At 45.2% G+C, this 26,596-nt stretch overlaps 1 long non-coding RNA gene across 2 annotated transcripts in view; it reads right to left on the bottom strand.

Annotated features, from left to right (window-relative positions):
- Window positions 1–7,116: 7,116 nt before the first annotated feature.
- The window catches only part of LOC111546029, a 48,566-nt gene continuing 29,086 nt past the window's right edge, over window positions 7,117–26,596 (bottom strand). For both annotated transcript variants that reach the window (XR_002732620.1, XR_002732621.1), the window contains exon 4: window positions 7,117–8,423. This is a non-coding gene — a long non-coding RNA (uncharacterized LOC111546029). The remainder of the gene's footprint in view (window positions 8,424–26,596) is intronic.

Here is a 26,596-nt window from a genome sequence, read left to right on the forward strand (position 1 = left end):
TCACCATGTTGGCCAGGATGGTCTTGATCTCCTGACCTCATGATCCACCCACCTCGGCCTCCCAAAGTACAGGTGTGAGCCACCACACCTGGCCTCTAAGCCCCAGTTTTCTAACCTCTTCATTGAGATGATAACCAGACCAAACTTGTAGGGTTTTTGTGAAGATAAAGGAGGTAACTCAGGGAAAGTACTTAACTTCTGGACACATAGTTAACATGAAATAACTTCCAATTGTATATTATGATTGTGTTGCTATCTATTACTTGTACACCACCTAGCTCATGGTAGGTACTTGTGGTAGCCAGTCTCCAAGATGCCCCCAGTCAGGCCTTGAGATGACTGCAGCCGTGGCTGACGTATGATGGCAACCTCATGGAAGACCCAGGGCCAGAACTGGCCAGCCAAACTGTCTGAGTCCACTGGGGGATCTTCTGACAAAACACATACATTGGGTGGCTTATAACCAAAAAGCATTTATTTCTCACAGTACTGAAGGCTGGGAAGTCCAAAGCCCCAGCAGATTCAGTGTCTGGTGGGGGCTTGCGTCCTTACAGATGGTGCCTTCTTGCTGTGTCCTCATACAGTGGATGGGGAAAATTCTGGTCCCTTCCACCCCTTATAAAGGTACTAATCCCCTTCACAAGGGCTCCACCCTCATGACCTAACCATCTCTCAAAGGCCTCACCTCCTAATGCCATCACATTGGGGATTGTTTCAACATGGGAATTTAGGGAGGATGTAAACATTCAGACCATAGTAACCACCATATTCCTGACCCATAGAAACTGTGCATGATCAGTTTTTGTTGTTTTAAGCCACTCACTTGTTATGAAGCAAAAATTAGCTAATACAGTGCTTCAAAAAAAAAGAGTCGGCTGGGTGTGGTGGCTCACGCCTGTAATCCCAGCACTTTGGGAGGCCGAGGCAGGCAGATCACGAGGTCAGGAGACTGAGACCATCTGGCTAACACAGTGAAACCCTGTCTCTACTAAAAATACAAAAAATTAGCCCGGCGTGGTGGCAGGCGCCTGTAGTCCCAGCTACTCAGGAGGCTGAGGCAAGAGAATGGCATGAACCCGGGAGGCGGAGCTTGCAGTGAGCTGAGATCGCACCACTGCACTTCAGCCTGGGCGACAGAGCGAGACTCCGTCTTAAAAAAAAAAAAAAAGTTCCCTCTCCCTTCCAAGTGAGAGAAAACAGATTGGCATTTCCTTCTGCAAATCCATGCAGTCCAGCACATGGTCAGCAGGGAGAGTCATTGGACTATGTTCTGGTCTAGCTGTGTTGGCATTTTTCTCACTAAAGCAGTGAGCACACCCAGCTTAGGCCAGAGGAGATGCCAGACCAGTAAAGAAGAGGCTGGCCACCCCAGGCCCCTGCTCCATCAGTGAGCTGCTGGTGGCCCCAGGGGAATGCTCAGTCCCAAGAACCAGCTCAGAGCAGGCTCCTGCCCTGTACCAGGAAACTCAGAGAATGATTCTGAGACTTACTTCATGGGCTTGAAAGCAAGTTTCTGGGCAGGCTTGAATACAAGTCCCCAGTGGTCAGAGAAGCTCCTGTTCTTAGACTTGAGCAAAGACCCCGAGAAGGGTGCCGTGGCCAGTGGCATCACTTGGGGAAAGGCACCTGTATCTCTTCCGAGCTACTCTTCTGCCCTTGAGAAGAAAGGGGCAGAGTACCTGGCCCAAGTGACAGGTCTTGTTCCTTCTGCTGTCCTGTGTCAACCCCAGCCCTTGACGCTGTCAGTAACCACCCTTGTGATTGCTTCATAACCAGCATGTGAGTCTCTGGCTGCAGGAGGGCAGAGGCATCTGATGACTGAGGCTTTGGGGCCCCCTATCAGACTGACATCACTGTCCCTCCCCAATGCCCACTTGCAAACCCAGTGGGGATCAAACCCAGCCTAAACTGGATCTGCCCCAACCTTAGAAGTGCTGTGAATCCACTCTAATCATCAGTTTAGACCATCAGGGACCATACCTAAGGACCAGCCAGCCAGCCCCAAAGAGGGCCACACAGCCAGCTGGAGTCAGGGCCGGAGAGGATAGAGCCTACTTCCTTCCAGGAGGAGGGAGAGGTGAGTGAAACAGCTGAGCAAACACCCCTGCTTTCTTTCTGTGCCCTCCAGAAAGAACAGACAGCCCTTATGGCTCACATCTCCCCAGAGCCTAAGACCCAGGGTATCAGGGCCTTCCAGGTCCTTCTGCTACATCTCCCTGGCCCAGTAAAGGCAGCACTTTGCAGGGAAGGGAGGAAAGAGTTGGACATATCCTGGATGCTTCACCTCATTCCTTGCTGGTGTATGGAACTGGAGGTGAGAGGTCATCACAAGGGGTGAGAGGGTAAAAGTTAAGGTACCTCGAGAAGCCCCAGCCCCAGGAATGATCCCTGGCACCTGCTCCCCCTTCCCATATACTGGATAGGAAGCAGGACCACCCTCTTCCCCGAGGTGACCTGTGGAAATGCAACAAAGGCATTTTTTTTTTTTCTTATAATGTGGTGTGTTTAAGCATCTACACATTGTAATATAAACATATAAGTAACATTATAAATTACTTTTAATGTCTTCTCTATATTACAACACATTATTTATAATTCATTGGAATTATGTACATAGCCAGACTTTAATAATTATGGACTTTAGCATTGTAAGATGGGCACTAACGTATTTATTATAAAATAGGGGCACTTGGAGTCTGATTGTGTAGAGAACCACAGCTATTGAGGGATCGCTTACTGCCCTAGCTCATCCCTTGGCAATCCAACCCTACGATGGGAACCTCCTTTTTTGGCTCCAAAATGATGTCATTATCATGTAGATCTGATTGGAAGAGGCATAGATAATGCTTTAACCTTTACTCAAGTACATATCCTAAGCCTGTCCGTCAGTCTCTGTGACAGCTATTAGGTATTTTCTGTGTGTGCTTCTTTCATCTCTGCTTCTAATAATAATCCTTCAAGGTAGGTAGCTTTACTCCACAGGTGAGATAACTACAGCTCCAAAAGGTTACATAACTTGCCCCAGAGAGCTCAGCTGGCAACAGAAGAAATGATCCTGCTGGACTCTCAAGGCAGTGCTTATCACACATTCCTGGGGCTTCTAAGAACAAGCCTGCCCTCATTGGTAACAAGTCTGATCCCACAGTTGCTCTCACAAGTATCCCAAAGCTGATTGTTTCCATCGTGTGTCTCCCTGGGACCCCCTCTGTTGGTTCCTTCCCTGATCTTGATTCTAGCAGTGAAGTTAATCCTGCCCCTAGGAAGATGTGCCTTAGGTGACTGAATCAGTCTGTCTGCCTGCCCAGTGAGTCACCTTCCCTCTCCAGACTCACCTTGTTGTTATTGTAGAATAGCATACACTTTAGTATTTGATAGGGTTAGTCCACACTCCTTCCTTTTGTTTTCAGAATCTGCCTGTTACGTAGCAGGTGTTCAATATGTATTTTTATAAGTGAATGCTTCAAGGGGCCTATGGTCTGCAGGGCATGCTAGAACTAAGTAGATAAAAGAAACAGCACCATAGTAATATATTCATTCAACAGATCATGACTGAGCGCCAACTACGTCTAAGGCACTATGCTAAAGGCTGTACAGGACCCTCAGGAAGACTAAGTCACTATTTACGTAGAAAACACAGCTGTGCGCAAAAGGAAAGGTGCTCTACGGCCATGAAGAAGCTGGGGTGGTCCCTTCTGGCCCAGGGAAGAAAGTGGAGAACTATGAGAGTCTAAGTGGTAGGCTTTGGGGAGAAGCTGCACATTTATGCATTTTTAGGAAAAATCACCCAAAAAGAAGCTCTTTGGAATATCTATGAAAGATGGAAGAATGTTTCCATCCCAGGTACATTCACCTTCCCAATCCCTAGTCTTGTCAGGGGCTCTTTCCTGAAGTAGGTAAGAACAAAGAAAAGCAGCAGAGACTCTATCAGCCCACAATGAACATAATCCCCCCAAAAAACTCTTTTTTTTTTTTTTGTTTTTTTGTTTTTTTGAGGTAAGATCTCTGTTGCCCAGGCTGGAGTGCAGTGACACAATCATGGCCCACTGCAGCCTCCACCTCCTGGGCTCAGGCAATCCTTCCACCTCAGCCTCTCAAGTAGCTAGAACCACAGGCACGTGCCACCAGGTCTGGCTAATTGCTTTCTTTGTGTGTGTGTGTGTGTGTGTGTAGAAACAGGGTCTTACTACAGTGCCCAGTCTGGCATCAAACTCCTGGGCTCAAACAATCCTCCCACCTCGGTCTTCCCAAAATGCTGGGATTATAGGCGTGAGACACAGCACCTGGCCCCAGAAACATATTTAGAAGACCATTATGGCCTGCCTCTACGTGAAAAATTTCTTATCAGAAATGTGTTTGCCTCATTACAAAGAAACGACCTCCCCCCAGCATATTGGAATAGCTTTACCCGCTTCTCAGCAGTCACAAAATTGATTTTCTGTTCCCTCTCGACTCCCGCTGGACAGTGGAACTCAGTTATCAAGCTTCACTTCCTGTTCTTTCGGTAACCCTATTTGGTGAAATTAGAATTAGGAGTTTAATTCAATGTAGTGCAAAGCCCAATGAGATTAACTTTATGATTTCAAGACCTTCGCTAGGAAACAGAATCCTGCGTTCTCTATTTCTCTTTCAAAAATTGATATACAACTACAGAGGAAAGGATGTTGGGGGCACATCAGCCTGGGGCCTGGGCCCCCTCCTGGGTCCTATGACCTACTCCTCTCTGAATCTTTTGAACCCTAGATATCTAAGAACCTGCTCTGTAAAGCCTGGCCTGTGCCTATCTTTTAAAACAAGAAATTTTTTCTTAGGTTTCTTTTCTAAGGTGGCAAAGTAAGGTGGCAAACTGAGCCAAAGTAAAAGTAAGGTGGCAAATGGAGCCAAAACACAAATAGTTGACATTCTTCAGGCGCTTCCCAAGGGGGATGCAGTTTCCCAAGAGGAATGCGACATTTAATGTAATCCTCACCATCACTGTCTTGAAGACATATGTGACCTTGCTGTTGCACAGGGCTGCGCACTCAGAAGGGCCCTGGGTTTGGTTAGGGTTAGGGTTCAGTGTTTTGCTGTTGTTCTCCTGACATTTGTAATACCTTTTGAGCAAAGGATCCTGCATTTTCACTTTACACTGCACCTGCAAAGAATAGAGCTAGTCCTATCCTCACCATAACCCTTTTGCTTGGTAGGTATTGTTAATCCTATTTTTTAAATGGGAAACTTATGATTAGAGTAGGTTCAGGAACTCACCCAAGATCATACAGACTGAGGATGGCAGCTTTGGGCTTTGAAGCCAGATGTCTGCTATAAACCCCAGATCTACTGCCCTCCTGGCTCAGCTGTCTTATTCCAGTCAGCCCACCTCTCTGAATTAGGATATTAATTCTGGATAGTCCAGGTTAAAGCGCATTAGCAGGTGGTTTTTCCTTAATCATCGAGATTGTTGCTTTAGCTTTCTAAATAGTTCTGCATGTGAAGTATTTATTTTCTGAAAAAATGTTCAGCAAAATATAATAAATTTTGTCTTTGAAACCTAGGCGATCGTTTTATCCTCATACACTTTTAAAATGACATTAGGGATGTCGACATGAAGAATATTTGCTCTATAACAAAACTGCATTTTGTTCTAAGATGTAGTGATTTAATAATTAAAACAATATCCATAAAATATAAATACAAGATATTCATAAATAAATTAAATTGAATTGCAGCTGTTAAGAGCCAATTATCATGTAAAATATCTCTGATGGTCAAAATAATAAGAGAGCAGAATATTAATTTTGACATTCTCTATAGACCATGAGTATAAATTGCTAAAATGGTCTAATAGGTTATGGAATTTTATCGAGATTTGAGATGGCCCTTAAAATATTCATTGTGTGTTAGAAATTAGTTGTCTTGATTGATTTTAGTTATAATTCCATTCTATGTTTACAAGATGGAGGAAGATAGGGTGCCATAAAATAGATGTCTACTTATGAAATAATAGTAGTAATTAGGATGGTGGCTCCATGATTAAGAAGCAGAGAAACCTAGATTTGAATCCCAGTTTCACCCCTCTCTGGCTGTGTGACCTTGAACAATTTACTTAACTTTTCAAACGTCCTCATCTTTAGAAAAGGGTTATGATAAGGAATAAATTAGATGACGTATAAAGCATATAGCCCAGAGACTGGCACTTGGCAAACACAAAATAAATATTAGTTCTTATGATTTCTGCTGCCGCAATAGGGGAACTTGAAATTCGTGGAAAGACAGCACTTTCCTCTCTTGGTTATTACGCATCAACTTTGAGCTTAAGGACTATAAGATATTCTTTAGCACCAACTTAAGAAATTATCGGGATATTCTCAGCGGTGTGGGTGTAGCAGGGGGAGCTGGGGAACCCTGATTTGCAGCATTCGACAATTCCTGTGGTGTAAATAATCTTACCATGACTGACTTCAGGCTACCAAAGTGATATCCCTAAATGTGGAGCTGGGAATGGTGTGCACACTTGCATCTCATGAGCCAACATAACCTGGCTCCCATTGGTCCTACTGGTACTTTGGAACTAAGAATGAAAATGATGTGTTGGTTCTCTTTCTGGCTTTGTTGCTCCCTAGTTGCAAGACCCTTTGCAATTCACATCTTCCCTGGGCCTCAGCTTCTTTATCTGTAAAATGGAGATAGCAATACCTACCTGGTATAATTCCTTGGGCTGACATGACAATTAAATAAATACAGGACATGAACAACTATTGAAACTGCGAAACACAATGTAATTGAAAATAATTGGTAGTTGTTGATGCACAGACTACTACTGTAGTTGCCAAGTGCTGTGGTCCAATTTTAAAAGTCTCAAGATATGGAATTCCTTTGTCTTTTGATCTGCTGTTCAACTGGGCCCTGGAGCTCTTGGTTTACTTACCCTAACCTTTTTTTTTTTTTGAGATAGAGTCTCCCTCTACTGCCCAGGCTGGAGTGCAGTGGTGTAATCTTGACTCACTGCAACCTCCATCTCCTGGGTTCAAGTGATTCTCCTGCCTCAGCTTCCTGAGTAGCTGGGATTACAGGCACACACCACCATGCCTGGCTAATTTTTTGTATTTTTAGTGGAGACGGGTTGTCACCACACTGGTTAGGTTGGTCTTGAACTCCTGACATCGTTATCTGCCTGCCTCAGCATCCCAAAGTGCTGGGATTACAGGCATGAGCCACCAAGCCGTGCCGTCCCTTTTTTTCTTTCTCTATGATCACTTAACTCAATGATTATCTGCACAATTAACAATAAAACAAGTTAGTCAGGCTCTTCCAAGCCACAGGAAACAAAGACTGGCTCCTGTTACCTGAGGCTGCAGAACTTGGGAAGCCATCCATTCAGATGTCCCACTACCCATTGGAGCACAGGAACAAAGTTCTTATCCTTCAGGGTTATTATGGTGGCCTGGTTGTTTTGTTGTCCCCTCAGAAGTGAATGTCCTTAGTCCCCTGCTCATCACAAAGCTCCATATCCATCTCTTAGTTTCTGTCTCCCCTTGACTGCTCTCTGCTGTGACCACCTCTGCTTCAACTACATTGAAAGATTCTCAGCGCAGTGGTAGGAGCCTGAGTCACAGTGCCTGGGTTCAGATCCAGCACCACTGGGTTCTTGCTTTGGGATGGGCATCTAATCTTGCTGTGCCTCAGCCTCTTCATCTGCAAAATGGGGACAACAGTACCTACCTCATAGGGTTGTTATGAGATTAAAAGAGTTGAGACATGAGATGTTAAGAACCGTGTTTGGCACACGGCAGCAATAGTTGCTGGCAGCTGCCTTCTGCTTCCATGGCCATCTCTCTGTGGTCTCCCATCAAGTCCAGGTTCTGATGAGGTCCATTTGATACTGTTCAATGGAGTGTTTCCATCCTGGAGGGACGGTTCTCATAGATTCTGGTTTCCCTTATGTCTGCATAAATGTGTCTGCCTTTGATGACATAGTAAGTCCCAAGGCACAGAGCACGGCACATCACAGGGAGGAGCCATCGGAGCCCATATTAATACAGGAGGAATGTGGTCATCTCTCAGCTTCTCTCCTTTCCAGCAAGCAGTCCTTTCTGAACATCTGCATGGAGGCAACATCAAACCACAAGCACTTCCAGCAAGACACAGTTCATGGCAGGGTACAGGAAGGCTCTGGGGATGATGATAATCAGAGGAACATACAAGAACATTGTAGTTACTCTTTCATTAGCGGACGTTTTAGAGGTTTGCCCTTCACTGTCCTTGGTTTGAAAATCTATTCCTTAAAGGGTGTGGTGACAGCCAATCTTTTCTCACTCCAGTACCCCCGAGTGGCCCCCTCCCATTGGGAACAGCCAGTGAGGATATCAGCGTGTCTCAGGCTGGGGCATAATTATCTCCAAGGGGCATGATCCTCTTGATAAGAAACAGTCAGCTTCTTCATTTTCCTAAGAGGGAAAGCATTTAAGAGTGTATTTCCAAGGTTCAGCTGCTCATCTAATAACAATAATAATTACCTTAATGTTCTTCAATAGGGGATTAGTTAAACAAATTATGGTACATCCATGGTACATGATGCAACCATTAAATTAAATGAAGTAGAACGATACACTGTATTTCATTAATCCTTGTACCACTCTATATCTCTACCACACGGGTGGCTTTGAAGTTAAAGGGCAGCGCCCAGTTGCATCCTGAATTAAAATCATCCCCCTGGATGGGAGCCAAAATTCCATTGCCATGCTGGCTGCCTGAAAGGGGAGACAGATGACCCGGCATGAACAACTTTCCTGGAACATCACTGGGAAGCCAAAAGGACATTGTAGAGATGAGGCTGAGGCTAGAATGACAATTTCTGGGAGACGGCAAGGTTCAGAACTGGATGTTCCAAGTGGAGGACGAGTATGAGTCACTAAATTGAGGAAGTCTCTAAGACTCCCTTGCAGAATCAGAGTCGGACGGTCAGGCTGGTTCAAGGAGAGCAACCTGCCTGCCTACTGGCTGCTGCCTTGAGGACTCAGCTGCTCCTATGGGACTGAACACCTGGGAAGCATCAGAACAGACTGCTTTCTGCTGGAAATTAGAAGGATTAGCAGCAAATCGTGTGCTAGGGAACAGAGAAAATGTTTGGGAAGGGGTTAGAACATGCCCCAGAAATAACACAAGGCTGAACAGGCTCCACAGCAGAGATGCTGCTGCCCACATGAACATCTACAAGGCCTCACCCAAAGCGGAGCCGGCAGTCCCAGAGCCACGTGGGACAGCATTTCTGGGCAGGTCACACTCACCACTCTCAAAGGAGCATATGAAAGCATAGATAGCAATTGGGGCTGATATGTTGAATTCATAACCTTACTGCAGGGACTTGGGGAACTTGACATCTCCTGTAACTACTGCAGGGTGCTTTCTGCCTGGGACCTATGAGCAAGGCTTGGAGGTCCACACATGCCCTCACTGACTTCCTGCTGCAATGGATTCTTAGTCGGTTCATGCTGCTATAACAAAATACCATAAATTGGATGGCTTACAAATAGCAGGAATTTATTTCTCACAATTCTGAAGGCTGGGAAGCCGGAGATAGGGATGCCAGCATGGTCAGATTCTGGCGAGAGATTCTTCTGGGTTGCAGATGGTGTTCTCACTGTGTCCTCACATGGGAGAAGGAGTGAAAGAGCTCCCCTGGGTCTCTTGTAAGGGCATCAGTCTCATTCATGAAGGCTCTGACCTCATGACCTAATCGCTTCCCAATAGCCCCACTTCCTAGTACCATCATCTGGGCTGTTAGGATTTCAACAAATACATTTGTAGGTAGACACAAACATTCAGAACATAGCAAATAGTATGCAGCAGAGATGAATAAACCAAGGTATTGGCTCCCATTGTTCTGCTCGGTCACCATCTACCATGAGTACCAGGGAGCTGAGGAAAAAAGAGAAGCAACCCTAGCAGCCAGAAGGAAGCAGGATGACAAATGGAGGTCCGATCTGAAGGGTCCAGGCAAGCCTCCATTGAAACCAAGGCAGGTCCCTGATACTCCAGGTCTTAGTGGGTGTAGACAAGCAGGGTCCCAGGCCCAGGACTCTCAAGCATTGGGTAGGAGTCTATAATTTGCTTTCCATCCAGCAGAATAGTCAATAAATGAGAAAACTATGCTCCAGTCATTCACTCAAGAGGCTGGAAATGGCTTTATATTAGTTGTCTATTGCTGCCTAACAAATTGCCTCAACACTTAGTAGATTAAAACAATAATAATTTATCTCTTGCAGTTTCTGTGGCTCAGAAATTCAGACAGGGCACAGCAAAGTGAGGATGGCTTGTCCTTGCTCCACTGTGTCTGGGGCCATGGCTGGAAGAAGCAAAGGCTGGGGCTGGCATTATCTGAAGACTCATTCACTCACACGCCTGACTGTTGATGCTGACTACAGGCTGAAGGCCCAGCAGGGGCAGTTGGCCAGACACCAACATCAGCCTCTCCACTCAGCCTGGGCATCTGCAGAGTATGGTGGCTGTCCAAGGGCCAGGCTCCTGAGAGACAGCCAGGCAGAAATTTCATCCTTTTTATGACCTTGGGAGCCACGAAGTATCACTTCTGCCCCATTCTGTTTGTTATAATACATAACACTAAGTCCTGCCCATATTTAAGAGGAAGAGAAATAGCTGCCATCTTTAGACGGGAGAAGGGTTAAAGAATTTGTGGACCTATTTTAAAACTACCATAGGCCTCATAGTTACATGGATTTTGACAAACAAAGACATTCAAGGGTGACAAATAAGGGCATTTAAGGTTATTCCCATATTCCTCTTTCCTCACAAAACTAAGATGCTGAAGTTTGAAGAAGATACGGATTGAAAGACCTTAAGACTTTAGCTCTCATGATGCCATGCCACCTCCAGCCTAGGTGCATATGAAGGAGGTAAGAGGACTCATTCAGGCTCTAGCCAGCAGTCCCCAAAGAGCTCCCTCCCAGAGAGGAATTAAATATGCTCTGATGATTGTCATGTAGGAAAGGGAGGCTTTAGCCTGTAAATATAACAGGAGGCATCATTAGACATTTGGGAATGTCCATAGAAAAGTCAACAGGGGGAAAGAGGGACTGGACAAAACCTACTAGCATGTAAGCAGGAATCTCTCTACTGTCACAGGTTTTACCCTAGCCTCTGGACACACTAGCTATTTAAATTACATGGGCCCTAATATAACTACTCACCCTGCGTAAGCATTAGTTTCCTCATCCTGTAAACGTGAATGATAATAGCACCCATGGCATAGGGTTTGCACGGGAGTTAAGTGAGCTCATTCATGTATTGAGCAGTGCCAGCACTTGTTGCATTATTTTCAAGGTGGTCGTTGCTGTCTATCCTGTTACCAGCCGTCCTCCAACTCCACCACCTCTACAGAAGATGCAAGCCCTGCCTGTCCAGCTGTCTTCCTATTTCTGAAGCTCAGAGAGGTCCAGCCTTGCTAGGGGAGTTTCTGGAGCTTTTCCTATGGGGGAGGAGAGAATGAGCAAGAGAAAGAAAAGAGGAAGCAGGACCCACACTGAGAGAGAAGTTTTTCAGGGAATTTTGAAGGAGAAAATGCAGGTCAGCTCAGGTGTGGAGCCAAGTGGAGTCAGGTGTGAGCCAAAAAAAGGATTTTCTTTCTTTTTTTTTTTAAACAGAGTCTCACTCTGTTGCCCAGACTGGAGTGCAACGGCGCGATCTCAGCTCACTGCAGCCTCCACCTCCCAGGTTCAAGTGATTCCCCTGTCTCAGCCTCCTGAGTAGCTGGGATTGCAAGCGCATCACCATGCCCAGCTAATTTTTTGTATTTTTAGTAGCGATTCTTCTGCCTCACCCTCTCGAGTAGCTGGGATTATTGGCGTGTGCCACCATGCCTGGCTAATTTTTTTGTATTATTAGTAGTGAAGGGATTTCACCATGTTGGCCAAACTGGTCTTGAACTTCTAACTTCAAGTGATCCGCATGTCTCAGCTTCCCAAAATGCTAGGATTACAGGCATGAGTCACCGCACCCAGCCACAAGAGAAAGGATTTTCTAAGACAAATCCTTTATGTGGTTCAAAAAATACAATGACCAACTTGAGTTTCTCGAGATTAACTTTTGGTTGTTGTGGATGTTTCTGGTCAGGACACTGCTCAGAGTCTGGGCCTTGTGCAGATAACTTTATAAGCATTACCAATTTTTCACTAAAATGAAGGCTCTAAGCTGTTGGTATAGCATGCTTCCATTTGTGTTAGGTTTTTACATTGAAAATTTCTAGAAGAAATAAAAGTAACCATTAAGAGTAGTTTTCTCTGAGCTACAAGAAATACTAATTTTTCATTTTATACCATTTGTTTTACTGTTTTTTTCCAACCTAAGCACATGTAACTTTCTCTATTTAATGTAAATTGGTGTTTTTAAAGAAATGGCCATTTATTAAATCACCATTAAATATCCGTCAGGGATTTTTTATTATTATCATTATTTTTTGAGACGGAGTTTCACTCCTGTTGCCCAGGCTGGAGTGCAATGGTACAATCTTGGCTCACCTCAACTTCTGCCTCCCAGGTTCAAGTGATTTTCCTACCTCAGCCTCCCAAGTAGCTGGGATTACAGCCATGCACCACCATGCCCAGCTAATTTTTTTGTATTTTTAGTAGAAACAGGGTTTCTCCATGTTGGTCAGGCTGGTCTCGAACTCCTGACCTCAGGTGATACACCTGCCTCGGCCTCCCAAAGTGCTGGGATTACAGGCATGAGCCACTGCGTCCAGCTATAAGAGAAAGGATTTTCTAAGACAAATCCTTTATGTGGTTCAAAAAATTCAATGACCAACTTGAGTTTCTCTAGATTAACTTTTGGTTGTTGTGGATGTTTCTGGTTGGGACACTGCTCAGAGTCTGGGCCTTGTGCAGATATTTTATAAGCACTACATATTTTTATCTAAAACGAAGGCTCCAACTGTTCATATAGCATGCTTCCATTTGTGTTAGGTTTTTACATATACATTTTCTAGAAGAAATAAATGTAACCATTAAGAGTAGTTTTCTCGCTGGGTACAGTGGTTCACGCCTGTAATCCCAGCACTTTGGGAGGCCAAGGAAGGTGAATCACAAGGTCAGGAGATCGAGGCCATCCTGGCTAACACAGTGAAACCCCATCTCTACTAAAATACAAAAAAAGAAAAAAAATTAGCTGGGCATGGTGGCTACTTGGGAGGCTGAGGCAGAAGAATGGCATTAACTCAGGAGGCAGAGCTTGCAGCGAGCTGTGATCATGCCACTGCACTCCAGCCTGGGCGACAGAGCAAGACTCCATCTCCAAAAAAAAAAAAAAAAGGACTAATTTTTCATTTATACCATTTGTTTTACTATTTTTCCAACCTGAGCACATATAACTTTCTCTATTTAATGAAATAGCCATTTATTAAATGGCTTTTTAAAGAAATAGCAATTTATTAAATCCCCATTAAATATCTGTTAGGGATTTCATACGCATTGTATCCGATCCACACAACAACTTTGCAAATTGGTTTTATTATCTCCTATTTTATAGATGAGCAAACTTAGGCTTGAAAGATGAAGTGAATGTATTGGTCAGGGTTCTCCAGAGAAACAGAATCAACAGGAAAGAGAAAGATTTATTTTAAGGAATTGGCTTTCGTGATTGTGGGTGCTGGTAAGTCCCCAATTCACAGGGCATGCCAGCAGTTTGAAAATTCAGGTAAGAACTGGTGTTACAGTCTCGAGTGTGAATTCAGCAGGGCAGCAGGCTGGAAACTCAGGCAGGGTTTCTATGTTGCAGTCTTGAGGGAAATGCCTTGTTTTTCTGGAAACCTCAGTCTTTGCTTTACTTAAGGCCTTCAAATAATTGGATGATGCCCAACACATGATGGAGAGTAATCTGCTTGACTCAACACCTACTGGTTGTGTTAGCCACATCTAGGAAATACCTTCATAGCAACATCTACACTGTTGACTCAACATCAAGCACTGCAGTCTTGCCCATCTAACACATAAATTAACCATCACAGTGAATTGGCCAAGATTTCACGGCTAATAAATTGTTAGTCTGGATTGGAACCCACAGTCCCACAATCTGGAGCCAAAGGCCAGAAGTGGATGAGCAAACTACAGGCATAGGGCATACACAAATGACTGGCTGTCTTGGGTGGGTGGAGCAAAGAGGAGGGTAAGGCATAACCCTTGCAAGACACTCCTGGACCAGATGGCGGCTCTCTTGCGCTTCTCCACTGAGCTCTGATGCCAACTAACCAGGAGACATTGGAAGTCACTCCTCTCTCCATCTGTTTTCTTGGTTTTTTTTTCCCTCCTCCAAAGGGAGAGATTAAATAGTCTTCAAAGGCCCTTAAAGCCATACATGCTCAGATGCAGGGAAACACAAATTAACACCACAATAATGTACCACTATATGCCCACCAGAAAGGTTACAGAGATTGAAAATGCCAAGTATGTGTATGTTATAACTTAATAAGAAAAGGCAAAAAGTAGTATATATATATAATTGCACAAAAGAAGCTACACTGCTATTTTTTAATAAATGCAAAGAGGTGGTTTTCATAGAAGTCAGGATACACTGTCTTTTGTGAGGAAGGAATGAGTTATAATCAGGAAAAAGCCTGATAGGGCTCCTTGAGTACAGATGGTGTTCTGGAGGTTTCTTGACCTGGAGGTAGTTGCACAGATGATCCCTTACAGTAATCCATTAAGCTCTTCATAACATTTAGGTTTTATATACAGTCATGCAGTGCACATGGACGTTTTGGTCAGTGATGGACCACATATACAATGGTAGTCCTATAAGATTATAACACTGTATTTTTACTGTACCTTTTCTATGTTTATATATGTTTAAATACATAAATTCTTACCACTGTGTTACCCTTGCCTACATATTCAATACAGGAACATTCTGTCCCGGTTTGTAGACTCAGAGCAATAAGCTCTACCGTGCAGCCTGGGCGTGTAGTAGGCTACACCATCTGGGTTTGTGTAAGTACACTCTGATGTTTGCACAATAACGAAATTGCCCAAGGACACATTTCTCAGACTGTATTCCCATGGTTAAGTGATGCAATACTGTACTTTTATGTATAGATGGTATATTTTACAATAAAAAATTCTAAAAATAAATAAGAAATTTAGAAGTTTCTGCTGTCTTGATGCCCTGGAAGATGGGAGGCTCTGGGAAGAACCCAGGCAGACAGCTTTAGCTCAGAGGCCTGACTCCCGGGCCAGGGTTCTGGCCTCTGGCCCTGCTACCTTTCCTACGAGGAAGGGACTTGGAAAATTTTCTCTCCCTGTCCCACTCCTTTCAGGCTCCTAATCAAGAGGAGGCACATCTTATTATAGAAGGCACCTTCGTTTTCACTCGAGACACAGCCTTCTCTTCCCTTGTCTGATGTGTTGATTAGATTTCAGGCAGGATTACTGGGGTTGATGCCATTAAGTAAAAAGTCATCTTCTTTGGAGACAGCCCAGAAAGTCTGGATTCCATTTTTAAAAGCCTCAGATCCCATTAAAGATGAAACATTGAGAACCAGGTGGATTTAGAGTGGGTAGGAGAAAACAGAACTCCAAGTGATGGCAGGCTCCTGAGAACACCTGGGTGGGGAAGGCAGAGGAGGGATGGCGGTACAATGGGGACAAGGAGTGTACTTTGGCAGTAAGATCAGCAAATTCTCAGAACTCTCTTCCTCAAGAACAAGTGATCAATAAATCAAATACTGCCCATCTGCTAGGCAGTCACTGAATAAATCACAGTACGCTCACACCGTGATATATTGTGCGTCCACTAAAAGTACAAATTAGAGTTACATCAATGGACTTGGGTGGATTTGAGAAATTGAGACATTTCTCAAAGTATTATTGATTGAGAAAAGCAAGATACTATGCTTTTAAAGCATCTATGACATGCTCCTATTGTATAAAACAATGACAAACAACCCTCCACTTATGTACACGAATACTTCGGTACATGTATATGTGCCCATATGAGTCTGCATGTACGGAGCAAAATACGGAAAGAAACATACCAGGTAGTTAATATCAATTACCCAGCAGGATTTTGGGTGGCAGTGGGTGCTGAAGAGGATGGAGGAGAGATGAAAGGTGGAACCAAACAAAAGAAAACCATGAAAAACAGCCAGCAGGAATGATAGAATCACATGTATCTGTTTATGTAGAAATTAATAAGGGGTGGGGAATTTAACTATGTATTGCACCTCTACTTTCTCTAGCCCCATCTCAGGCATTTTAAAGAACAGAGGACAACTCTGCTTGCTGGAAGCTTACACTCCCTTTGGGGAAACAAGGCAAACCCATGCAGCACTCAGTGAGAAAGCCAACGTAATTCGTAATTCGACATTCGAATTCCCTATCTCCTGAGTTCCTATCACTCTATTATATTGTTTATTTAACAAGCATTTCTTCAGGCCACACTAGGCGCCAGGTGTGATCATTGTCCCTGAGGAGTCAAAAAAGCAATATAATTAGAGATGGGTATCTAGTGCTAAGTAAATATTATCAAACAGGGTTAAAATAGCTGTAATTTGGACAGAGAGAGGTGCTATATGAGATTTTGTCTTTATAGTCTTTGCAGCCCATCACATCAGTATCTAGGGCTGGAAAAAGACCTTGTCACCCATCTAGTGTAACTTTTATATATTACATATGAGGAAACTGAGGCCTAGGGGTGCAAATGAGAGTAGTCCCTTCCAGTGATTAGCAGAGCTGAGCTGCAGCCCACAGCTCAAGAACTAGGCTCGTTTCTGTCCGCCATACAAGCGTCTTCAAGCAAAACTGAGAACAAATAATGTCAGAGTGAAGCATTTAACGTTTTAGTGATCTTTCATCTGAAGCAGCAAATATAGCAGGGAAAATATGGTGCTGCAGGTTCAATTGTCTCCCCCCAAAAGACGTATTCAGGCCTTACCCTCTGGAACATATGTATGTCAGCATATTTGAAAATAGAGCCTTTGCCTATGTAATGAAGTTAAGAAGAGGTTGTACTGGATTGGGATGTTTCCTAAATCCAATACGACTGATGTCCTTGTAAGAAGAGGGAAATGTGGACACAGAGGTACAGACACACAGGGGAGAAGGCCACATGGAGATGGAGGCAGAGGCGGAATGCTGTATCTGTCTGTAAGCCAAGGAGAACCAAGGCCTGCCAGCAAGCACCAGAAGCTAAAATAGGCAAGGACAGACTCTTCTCTAGAGCCTTTGGAAGAACATGACCCTGTAGACACCTTGATTTTAGACTTCTAGCCTCTAGAACCGTAAGACAATATATTTCTACTGTTTTAAGCCATGCTAATATACATGGCTTGGAGTTTGTTAGATCTAGGTAAAATCTTGTTTTTGTTGTTTACAAGACGGATGATCTTGGACAAACCAACAAACTTCTTTGATCCTTGGCTTCATTACTGTAAAATAGGGATAATAGCAGCACCTCGGGTGCTGTGAGGATAAAACAAGGTAACTCATAGACAGCACCCAGCTCTGAACCCCTCTACTGAACTCCTGAAAGGAAATGGACCAGGCTGGGCTCGGGGAAGTTAGCAGGCTCTGAGTCCCTCTTCCCCTGAATCTCATGATGCCATGTGGAGCAAGGCTGGCCAATTCATCTTTTTGGTTGCAATTAACCTACAATAATGGCTGGCATGCTGCAGTACAGCTATGTTGTTAGCTGAAGCCTATCCCTCCCTGACATTAGTAACAATTGAATGGTCTAGAGAGTGATGCTGAGGCAGGAGAATAGGGTCTGGAGGGAGGGAACATAAGGCCGATTCACACTGACTTCCTAGAACTAAATCAAATGGAAACACTTCAGCTATGACAGGAAATAGCCTCTCCGTTTACATAGGGCATACACCAAGTAAATGACTTTGTAACTTTACTTCATTCTCCTCATTTACATAGACTGTACACCAATGAAAACCTCTAGAGGGTATTTAAACCCCCCAAAATTCTGTAACAGGGCTCTTGAGCCCCTATGCTCGGGCCCACTCCCACCCTGTGGAGCGAACTTTTGTTTTCAATAAATCTCTGCTTTTGTTGCTTCATTCTTTCTTTGCTTTGTGTGTTTTGTCCAATTATTTTTTGAGACGCCAAGACCCTGGACACCCTTCTTCAGTAATAATGCTACAGAAAAGGGATGACACTGATAAGAGAGGGCATTGGTTTGAGCCAAAGACCCAGGTTCTATTCCTGGCTTGGAGACTTGCTCTGTTGACCTTGGAATTTGTATTCCAGTAGGAATAACACACCTTCTGCCTCAGAAAGCATTAGTAAAAATGAATGTGTTCTTAAAAGCCCTTTGAACAATGGAGTAGAGTTACCAAAAGATAAACTGAGTCAGCTATAGCTACAGATGTAAATGTAGGTTTAGCTTGTAGAGTAAGGGAAACACAAAATTCCTTTTTGCCTGCATATATCCATAAAACTTTTTTGAACAATTGCTAGGATCTGAGGACACAAAAATGAGTAAGATGCAGTTCCCTGTCCTCAAGTCCTCGCAATCTGGTGAGAAAGACAGTGCAAGAACCATGAGAACGGTCAGAAGCCATGATCCTGAGTTGAGAAAGGTCTGGAGGTTTCTGGAGCTGGAATGGAAGGAAGGATGGTCAAGGAAAGCCTTTCAGAGGAAGAAACCCTGTGTCATTTTTTCTATTGTCAATTTTAAAAAGTGATTCTGGTCTCAAGATCTCAGAAAAAGCTATCATAAGTCATGGAATCATCTCCTATTTATTTTACAATGTATGAAAAATCCTTGATCTCCCTCTTTGCCTCATACCTTCTAAGAATGAGGTACCTTGAAAACATATCCACACAAAAACCTACGTGTGGATGCTTTTAGCAGCTTTATTCATAATGCCAAAACCTGGAAGCAACCAAGATATCCTTCAGGAGGTGAATGGATAGGTAAACGGTGATACGTTCAGACAATGGAATATTATTCATATAAGGTACAACAAATCTTTCTGAGTTTGTCTTCAAAGGGTTTAGCCTGTTAACTTCCTTATCCTTTGTTCTCAAACTCAACTTTCTTTTTCTTCCTTGCCTCTAGTTACAGTAAACAGCCTACCCGCTTCCCATTAGCTCTAATCAATAAGTCACATCTGTTCCCTTGGTTACCTGTACCCATTGTAACCCCAAAAACTGCACGTCTCACACACTCCACCTCTGTACCTCACGTCCCCCCTCCCCTTTTATATTTAGAAAAATATATACAAGTAGCCAATCGGGTCAGCTCAGATTGTGCGATCCGACCCAGCCCATGGAGGGGGCGGTGACACAGAGATAAGGACTGCATTAAGGATAAAACCCCCCTGGTCTCCTTTGTTCTCTATGCTTGTGCCATCTTGATTGACACGAGTGGCACCCTTCTGCAGAAGTAAATTGCCTTGTTGAGAAAATTAAACTTTTGCCTGAGTGCTGGTTTTACTTCGCAGCACCAAGCATTTATTCCTGGCACATTTTATATCCAACATTCAGCACTAAAAAGACATGAGCAGCCGAGCGGGATGGCTCACACCTATAATCCCAGCACTTTGGGAGGTGGAGGCAGGTGGATTACCTGAGGTCAGGAGTTCAAGATCAGCCTGGTCAACATGGTGAAACCTCTTCTCTACTAAAAACACAAAAAAATGGGTCAGGCGGGGTGGTACGTGCCTGTAATCCCAGCTACTCGCGAGGCTGAGGCAAGAGAATCTCTTGAACCTTGCAGTGTTGCAGCATATTAATAAATTATTTTAGACAGAGAGGAAAAGGGGTCCTTGGGAAGTTTTCATTTTTAAAGCTGCTCCAGAAACGTTTCTTGTCAAGCCCCTGCTCTTAGAGCTGGGCCAGTAACTTTTGATATGCAAATGCAGGCCATTAGAAACTGGGTCCACTCAAACACGGTGGTTACTCCTGCCGTCTTACCCTTGCCCCACATGTTCCTGGCAACGCCCCCCACGTATCCCCACCTGTGTAGAACTTCAGGTGCCCTGCATTTGCATATTAAAAGGGTAGGATGGGAAGGCCAGCTTTTTCCGGGCTACGTGAATAACATGCCTGGTCAAACCACTCTGCTAAGCCCTATGCAAATCAGACCACCTCCTCCGGCCTCTGCATATATACCTGGCTGGCGTCCACCACACTTGGGGACCTCCTCTTTCGGCTTTGGAGCCCCCCTTCCTCTGTCTGTGTATGGGGGAGTCGCTTCCTTCTGCCTTCTCCTTCTTTCTTGCCTATTAAACTCTCCACTCCTTAAAACCGCTCCACCTGTGTCCGTGTGGTTTTATCTAATTCAATGTAAGACAAGAGCCTTGGTTTTCCTCCACTCATGGGAGCCATATCAGCAGTGAGCCGAGATCACGCCACTGCACTCCAGCCTTGGTGACAGAGTGGGACTCCGTCTCAAGAAAAAAAAAATAGACATGAGCTCTCAAGCCATGACAAGACATGGAGGCACCTTAAGTGGGGATATTAACCAAGTGAAAGAAGCCAATCTGGAAAGTCTACATACTGTGTGATTCCAACTCTATGGCATGCTGAAAAGTTCACACCGTGGGGAGGTAAATAGAACAGTGGTTGCCAGAGGTTTGAAGGGAGGTGGGAAGGGATGAATAGGTGGATCACAGGGGATTTTTAGGGCTGTGAAATTATTCTGTATGATACCATCATGGCGGATACATGTCAATATCCCTTTGTCCAAGCCCTTAAAATGTGCAACATTCTCTAAAATAAATCACGGACTTTGATTGATAATGATGTGTCAATGTAGGTTCATCGACTATAACAAAGGTACCTGGATGTTGATAATGGTGGAGGTTGTGTGTATGTGGGAGCAGGGGGTAAATGGGAACTCTCTCCACTTTTCATTCCATTTTGCTGTGAAAATGTGAAAATGCTGTGAAAAAACTGCTCTAAAAATTAAATTTTATTAAGAAAAAATAAGATGCTAGTGCTCATCTCTTGCTATTAATAAATTGAAAAATGCCTCTATTAGCCTTCCCCCTTTCCAGTCATCAAACTGTTTCCTGCTAACAGTGCCCAGTGAGTAGGATTCCACTGAGTGCCAGGTATAGGAGAAGAGATGCCAGCAGGAAAAAGGAGAAGCAATGCTGGCTGCTTTGTGGTACCTTAGCTTGAAAACACAAAGATGCTCTCCCTGCATCTTGTTTGACAAGGGATCAGCAGAGGCGCGCTTGTTGGCATGAACAGGAACCACTGCCTGCTTTCCTTGACGTGGGAGACCATGAACTTCTTTGAGCAGATCTGTGTGGCAATGTCATTCTGAAATGAAAGTGCCCGGAGGGTCACAGGATACCCTGCTGAGGGGAGAAGAGCCAGTAATCCCAGGGCCATGGAATTGAACAGCAGAGCGACCCAGCGATAATGGAGGGGAAATGTCACAGTGGCCCTGAAAAGAACCCTGTGCCTTTGAGGTGGTAAAGCCAGGGGGAGGGGCAACTGTGGCAGGGGCTGGGGCAGGGAGGGTGCCTCCTCACTTCTCTCTGCCCCCTATCTTTCCCACCTCCTTGTTATCTTACTTGGAGCTGTGCTAAGCCTCTCATGTGCCTGTTTTAGTTTTGGATTGAGAGCCTGAAGACAACCTCACTTCTTTTATGAGCAGTGGGACCCCGAATTATCACTTAGACCCTCTGAGGCTCCATTTCTACGTGAGAAGTGGGGACGTTAGCTCCTGCCCTAGTTACTGAGAGTGTGGGTAGCGGTGGCAACCCAGGCTTGGAGGAGGGTGGACCGGGCAAGGCCCCTGATGCCTCTACCCACCCAGGCCTGCTTGAGCTAGTGAATAGAGACATGATGCCCCTTGTGCAGGTTTTAGGGGAGAATCGACTTCATTAAAAGCTACCATTCGAATGCCTCCTTGGTGCCAGCCTCACTCACTGTATCATTTCATATACAACGTCCAGCAGCTACCTATGAGAGGTTGAATGGTTCCCATTTTGCAAATGAGGAGACTGAGGAGCAGAGAGGTTTGATGCTCAAGGTCACAGAGCCAGGCACGTGAGTGCACTACACTGTCTACAGTGTAGCAGGCTCTCGACAGCCATTGGTTCTCTCCCTGCCCCTTCATTCACAGGACTGATGTAAGAAAAGGTGAACTATGGAGATGGTGAAAAGATCAGTGGTTGCCCGGGAGGGATTTATAGACAGAGCAGAGAATTTTTAGGCCATGAAGCTATTCTGTATGATGCCATCATGGTAGATACATATTGCTATATATTTGTCAAATGACAAGGCATTTGTAAACAATAAGATGAAAACAGTACTTTATAAATATAGGCAGCATATATATATATATATAGTTCTCTATGTTGTAAGTTGACATTTAAAACTAAGGAAACATCACAAATTTATAGTCCTGTAAATATTCCTTAGACTAGGATTACAAAGAATGTTCACCAACAGAAAATATTTCTACAGTTCCCCAAAAAGATTTACTTAAACCATCCACAGATTTATTTTTATGGTACTCATGTAGTTTTGAAAGTCAAATAACAGTCTGTAGGGACAGAAAATCAAAATAGAGCTTTCTGTTAAAAAAAATCTTTTAGTACTCATGGAAGATATTAAATTAGGAAAAATAAAAATACTTTTTTCCTTCCTGGTGGCTATTGCATATCATTTCATTTTCCGTCCGTTTCCAGTGCATTCCTGCAGCAGGAGCCTCCTCTGTGCAAAGCTGCGCTGGTCTCTAGTTTCGCCGCCTCTGTTCCCTCTTCACTGGGCTGTGACTGTAGTTATAACTAGTTGCGCCTTCCCAGAAGCTGGCAGGGGAGGCCCCCAGGATGGAGCCAGGGTTATAGGTGAAGTCCCCAGGCAGGGCCAGCCTCATGGACATATGTGTGATCAGAACAGCCACCCAGGGCCCCACACTCATCAAGGGCCCCTGCGCTCGGGACTGAATGCTCTGCAGTGGCTATCTTGAAATTCTTAATAATTCTTTCTTTGAATTTGTGCTTTGTAAGTGAAGTCCGACACACAACGGAGCCTTATCTCATTCCCCGTCCCTCCCCCTGCTGCCTCCCTAGTTCCCTCCTCCCCACCTCCCGGTCTCCAGCCCTGCCTGGCCTTCCCCTCCATGCTCCTGTCCTGACATCACTGCTATCCTCTGCCCAGGGTAGTGACCAGGTTGCATCAGCAGGAACAGACCCACGTGTCTGGGCACAGGCATGGGAGGATTGGGGTCAGACACACATGCTGTGACATCTTGGGATGAGGCAAGTCGGCAGCTGTCTTCTTTCAGGGCTGGCACAGGCAACTCAGCCAGAACCTCCCTCCACCCCTGATGCAGCTACCAAGTCATCCCAGTGTAGAGACTGTCAACCGTTGGGGGGTCACCTGGCCTCCCTGGCTTGGATGGCAGCTGGCAGGCCACAGGGAGGTGAAAATGCTTTCCTGACCTAGCAGGGGCTCTGATTTTTTTTTTTAATCTCCATGAAATTATGTAGCCAGCTTTCCCATCAGATCTCTCTTCCTACCCTTCAGTGAGCACCAGGGTCCCCAGGTCCTGTTTCCTTCTCTCTGTACCACCTGGATGGTGCTCTTGTCCTTCCTCCTATTTCTCTTCTAAGCCCAGCTTAGATTCTGCCCCTGCCCCAGCCCACACTGGCCTTAACCAGCATCCTCTTCCTTTTCCTGCCCATGGCGCTTAATGCAGCCTGACTCTTGACCTAGTGGCCTTCACCTCTTGGGGCCTCGGTTTCGTCTTCATTATGATCAGGGAGAGAAGGCATGGTCAGTTCTTAGGAGCCCGTCCCCAAGGAAGGATCCACATTTGTGGGCCTTGCTCCCCAGCAAGGATGCAAACAACTCAAAGGATGAAACTCAGGCTTCCCTTGTGCATGCCTCAGTCCTCACCCGTATGCATAGCCCAACACAAACATTTCCAAAGTGTGTCTTGAATTGAATTCCTTAGAACAAAAGTGTGGCAGCCCTTTTAGACTCACAGCCCAGTGTGACTTCGAGTTTTCAGACCCATCATGCATCTTCCAGTTCTTCCAGCTGTTTCCAGTGGGCTGCATCCATCACAGTAGGCAGCCTGGGTCAACCTCGAGGTAGCTTCTCCTGCCTGTGTGTCCAGCAGAAGCCACTGCTGCCCCGGTGTGGGTGCCTGGGGACAGCTTCCCTGATGCACTGTAGTCATCCTGCTCAAGTAGAGAGCACTCCTGACCTCTGTCGTAAGCTGGAGGGTCAGCTGCCCTTTCGTCCAGGCAGCCACTGGACCAGACACCAAGGAGGATGATGGCTTGAAGATAGGCAGCCAGCGTGGGAGTCAAGCCTTCATATAGCACAGTCACAAAACTCATAAGTGTTTGTGCAAGGATGGAATCTGCTTTCCAGGGGGAGCAGCATAGGCCATGGCCCTCAACTCTGTCTGGTGGTAGAAAAAAGGCAAGAGACAAGTCCCTTGCCCAAAGAGTGCTAGTGCCAGAGACAGCACAGATTTGAACACAAATAGTCAGGAAGACCACTCTGCTCTCTGGGCTTCTCAAATTTTATCATGCACAGGAATCACTTGGGGAGATTATTTAAATCCAGGTTCCTAAACCTCACCCCGCAGAGGGTCTGATTCTGTAGGTGTGCAGGGAGGTAAGGGGGGTGCTGAAATTCCAGTTTATAATAAGCACCTCTAGTGATGCTGCTGCCCTCTCCACAGACCACACTTGGAAGGCAATTCCCCCAACAGCGAGCAGCAGGCCACCTACCCTGACTACCCGGGCCACAGCTGGTGACTGGGGGCCAACCATGAGCTGATCCACAGATACTGAGTCTTTACTTCATCTACTGAGCCAGAATAAGAGACAGAGGAGAAACTGGCCAGTTTGAGTAGACCTGAGATGGAAGGTCAGGTAGCTTCAAGGGCTGGACAGCTATGCCGGTTGTATGCCTGAGAAACAGAGGAAGCCTGTGATGGGGTGGAGAACAGAGCAGATGGCTGGGGAGAGACTGAGAGAGAGAGAGAGAGAGAGAGAGAGAAAATAGGAACCACCGCTGGAGCTGCCTTTCTCCTTTTCTTCCTTTCCAGGGTCTGAGGCTTTAGCCACATTACCCTGGGTTCTTGTGCACCTGCACGCATCCAATCCACCCTCCATTCCTGGGGTAACTTGGTTTTTCCTCTACAGGGCTCTGACACACAAGACAAGTGCTGACCCTTGGCTGGAGCAGGCCCACCTCCCTGGTTGTAGTGGGGAAAACCTGCCTCTGGCAGCCTCTAGTGCCCTGGCCCTGGTGATATCAACAGCAGGTTGTGTGATGGTGCATTCTTAATCTCTATTTTCTTTCTTTCTTTTTGAGAAGGAGTTTCACACTTGTCGTCCAGGCTAGAGTCCAATGGTGCGATCTCAGCTCACTGCAACCTCCAAGTTCAAGCAATTCTCCTGCTTCAGCCTCCCAAGTAGCTTGGATTACAGGCATGTGCCACCATGCCTGGCTAATTTTGTATTTTTAGTAGAGAGGGGTTTCTCCATGTTGGTCTGGCTGGTCTCAAACTCCTCACCTCAGGTGAGCCACCCACCCTGGCCTCCCAAAGTGCTGGGATTACAGGCGTGAGCCACCATGCCCGGCCTCTCTATTTTCTAGGATGGATCTCTGAAAGGGGAATTCCTGACTTGGAGGGTGTGAACTTTTTTTAAAAATGTTTTCCTGCATGTTTCTCATATCTGCTTTCCAGTATGGTGAAGGGAGCCAAATAGGGCTGCACCATACTGGGAAAGACTATTCAATGTCAAGCGCAATCGCTGCAGCTTCTGTTTTCTTCAAAGAAAGCAGATTCTATCCTTGCACTAACACTTACGAGTTTTGTGACTATGCTAGTCAAGGGTTTCTGCTGCAAAATGTTGAAACCATTCTTGGTTTTCTTAAATAGAATAAGGAAATTCTGGAGAGCATCATCAGCTGAATAATGTCCCCCACAGATATCTATGTTCTAGCGCCTGGAACCTGTGAATGTGTTATGTTACCAAAAGGGACTTTGCAGATGTAATTACATTAAGGATCTTGAGATGGTGACATTATCCTGAATTATCTGGTTAGGTCTGACATAATCACAAAGATTCTTAGAAGAGGGAGGCAGGAAGGTCAGAGTCAGAGAAAGACTTGTGACATCGTCAGAAGTGGAGGTCAGAGAGACTTGAAGAGGCTGCACTGCTGGCTTTGAAAAGGGAGGAAGGAGGCCAGCTGTAGTGGCTCAAACCTGTAATACCAGCACTCTGGGAGGCCAAGGTGGGTGGATCACCTGAGATCAGGAGTTTGAGACCAGCCTGGCCAACATGGCAAAACCCCGTCTCTATTAAAATTACAAAAATTAGCGAGGTGTGGTGGTGCGCTCCTATAATCCCAGCTACCTGGGAGCCTGAGGCAGGAGAATCGCTTGAACTTGGGAGGCAGAAGTTGCAGAGAGCCAAGATAGCACCACTGCACTTCAGTCTGGGCGACAGAGCGAGACTCAGCCTCAAATAAAAACAAGTCTAGGCACAGTGACTCACGCCTGTAATCCCAGCACTTTGGGAGGCTGAGGTGGGCGGATCACCTGAGGTTGAGAGTTCGAGACCGGCCTAACCAACATGGAGAAACCCTGTCTCTACTAAAAATACAAAATT

Source organism: Piliocolobus tephrosceles, chromosome 15 (genome assembly GCF_002776525.5).
Source record: "Piliocolobus tephrosceles isolate RC106 chromosome 15, ASM277652v3, whole genome shotgun sequence".
In the NCBI taxonomy this organism is placed as follows: Eukaryota; Metazoa; Chordata; class Mammalia; order Primates; family Cercopithecidae; genus Piliocolobus; species Piliocolobus tephrosceles.